This window comes from Mauremys reevesii, linkage group 2 (genome assembly GCF_016161935.1).
Source record: "Mauremys reevesii isolate NIE-2019 linkage group 2, ASM1616193v1, whole genome shotgun sequence".
NCBI lineage: Eukaryota > Metazoa > Chordata > Testudines > Geoemydidae > Mauremys > Mauremys reevesii.
Window position 1 is genome coordinate 45,823,814 of NC_052624.1, and position 2,729 is coordinate 45,826,542.

The window sequence follows — 2,729 nt, forward strand, 5'->3', positions numbered from 1 at the left end:
AGGTCAGTGATGGGGCGGGGAAGTGTCTGGGGAGGGGGAGCAGGTCAGTGATGGGGCGGGGAAGTGTCTGGGGAGGGGAGCAGGTCAGTGATGGGGCGGGAGCAGGTCTGTGATGGGGGGGGAAGTGCCTGGGAGGGGAGCAGGTCAGTGATGGGGCGGGGAAGTGCCTGGGGAGCAGGTCAGTGATGGGGCGGGGAAATGCCTGGGGGTGCAGGTCAGTGATGGGGCGGGGACGTGTCCCTGCGAGGGGGAGCAGGTCAGTGATGGGGCGGGGACGTGTCCCTGCGAGGGGGAGCAGGTCAGTGATGGGGCGGGGAAGTGTCCCTGCGAGGGGGAGCAGGTCAGTGATGGGGGGGCGGGGACGTGTCCCTGCGAAGGGGGAGCAGGTCAGTGATGGGGGGCGGGGACGTGTCCCTGCGAGGGGGGAGCAGGTCAGTGATGGGGGGCGGGGATGTGTCCCTGCGAGGGGGGAGCAGGTCAGTGATGGGGGGGCGGGGAAGTGCCTGGGGGAGGGGGGAGCAGGTCAGTGATGGGGCGGGGAAGTGCCTGGGGAGGGGGAGCAGGTCAGTGATGGGGCGGGGAAGTGCCGGGGGAGCAGGTCAGTGATGGGGGCGGGGACGTGTCCGGGGAGCAGGTCAGTGATGGGGGGCGGGGACGTGTCCCTGCGAGGGGGGAGCAGGTCAGTGATGGGGCGGGGACGTGTCCCTGCGAGGGGAGCAGGTCAGTGATGGGGCGGGGAAGTGCCGGGGAGCAGGTCAGTGATGGGGGCGGGGAAGTGTCTGGGGAGGGGAGCAGGTCAGTGATGGGGCGGGGAAGTGCCGGGGGGGGAGCAGGTCAGTGATGGGGGGCGGGGACGTGTCCCTGCGAGGGGGGAGCAGGTCAGTACCCGCAGGAACAGCAGAAACGCCCCCAGCCCGGGGGCAAGGGAGCCCCGCGGGAGAGGAAGCGGCTCAGCGCCCTGCCCCGCGGAAGGGAGGCGCCGCCTGTCTCCGGGAGCAGCAGCCGGCTGCCCAGCCCTAGGGAAGTACGTCCCGCGGGGCCAGGCCGCTGCGTGCCTCAGGCGTTGGGGCGCCCCCCGCCGGGGGCGCTGCTCCGCGCCTCCCACGGCGCGCGTGTGTGTGAGGTCGGGGAGAAGGGGCCTGGCTCGGAGTGCGCCTCAGGCTCCGCGCGCACCGCGGCGGCGTTGAGTAGCGCTCCAAGGCATCGGCCAGAGCCGCTATTGCTGAACCGCGGAGGGTTTCGCCCATGCAAAGTTACTGCCGGAGAAGAATGCGGGCACCGGAGGGGGAACCCCCAAGCAGCCCCCCCAGGGCTGCCCGCGAGGGGAACCCCCAGACAGCCCCCCTACCAGGGCTGCATGCGCAGAATCACCCCCTAGAAACAAACGTCTTCTTACGAGTGCATGCTCGGGAAATCCCCTCGCACAAATCCCCCAACAAGAACGCTTGCGGGACCGGGGGAGGGAGGGCAAAACCACCCCCCGGGTAAGAATGCGTGCAAGGAGGGCCCCCCAAAGCAGCCCCCCATAGGGATGCATGCAGCGGCAGAAGGGGACTCCCCCGACAACAAGCACTGGGGATCCCACCGAAACACCCGAAAATACAAAACAGGCGTGAACGGGCCCCCCAAGCAGACTCGTGCCCCGGCACCATGCACGGCTGTCCCCCCCCCCCGCAACAAGAATACATGCAGGAGGGGGACGGCAGAAACCGCACCCCCAGCGCCAGGGCTGAACGTCTTGGGGGCCGGCCCCACAAAGCCCCGATCCCACCGTTCGAGGAAGAGAAGCCCCCTTAGCCACAAAACCACCCAGCCGGGCAGGGGCTGTTTGCGGGGCGTTCGGCAGTAATACTACATGGTAGGAGAAGCACATGGCCACTTCCAGTTACCTGGTCCGCTCCACAGCTGCCCCGATCGCCTCACGAGCCCCAGATAAGCTTCCGCAGGGGGGGAAAATAACCTTCCCCGAAGCAAACCTCCCATTCGATTACCGCGAGCGAAGACCCCAACCGGGTAATAAATATTCACATGATGATGCCGCCAGCAGGTCTCTGCCGCGGCAGCCCAGGCCACACAGGTAGCTGCAGCAGCTGCTCCTCCTCGACTCTGCTGCTGCCCTCAGCTCGCATCCTCCTGCAGCAGCCTGGCAGCACCTTCCTGCCAAGGGATCTTTAACTCAGAACCAGAGCGGCTTCGGCCTCCCACCCCATGCCTCTGAAGGGGGGGAAAAAAAGCGACTCAAAGTCCCGTGTTCACCAGGCTGCAGCTGATCAAAGCACTGCAGGCTGCACCACGCTGCTGCCCCGTGTGCGGGGCTTGTAAACCAGCCCTCCACGCCGCCCGCTGCTGCTGCTTCTCTAGCCTCTCTCGGCTCCTGCTCACTGAGAACAGTGGCGGCAGCACAGCTCGCAAACCTCCCCCCCCCTCAACTTTTTTTCCCCCTTGCTTTCCCACGCTGGCTGAATGTGACTTGACCCCGTTTCAAAAAAGTTTGACATAGTGCTTTAACATTTCCGCATTCCTCTCCGACTACAAAGGCTGCAGCCGCCTCCTTCTGCTTTCTGTCTCTGCTCTCTGTCTTCACACTCAATGAAATCCTTCATGTGCCTCTGCCAAAGGCAGCCACATACCGCAAGGGTCGCCGCTAGCGCAACTGCCAGAGGCATGCACCCCAGGGGGGAGAGAGAGAGACATCATTAGGGAGCAAAAACCGTAAGGTGATTCTTATT

The 2,729-nt window shown here is 65.6% G+C and overlaps 1 protein-coding gene across 3 annotated transcripts in view; it reads right to left on the minus strand.

Annotated features, from left to right (window-relative positions):
- CDK6 (cyclin dependent kinase 6) overlaps window positions 1-2,366 on the minus strand; it is a 177,556-nt gene extending 175,190 nt beyond the window's left edge. The window contains exon 1 of one of the 3 annotated variants that reach the window (XM_039522421.1): window positions 1,890-2,366. The gene's annotated coding sequence lies outside the window, so the exon portion shown is untranslated. Of the gene's footprint in view, window positions 1-886; window positions 1,011-1,889 lie in introns of those variants that run through there. The other 2 variants (XM_039522422.1, XM_039522423.1) reach the window with 2 other exon arrangements.
- Window positions 2,367-2,729: the final 363 nt, after the last annotated feature.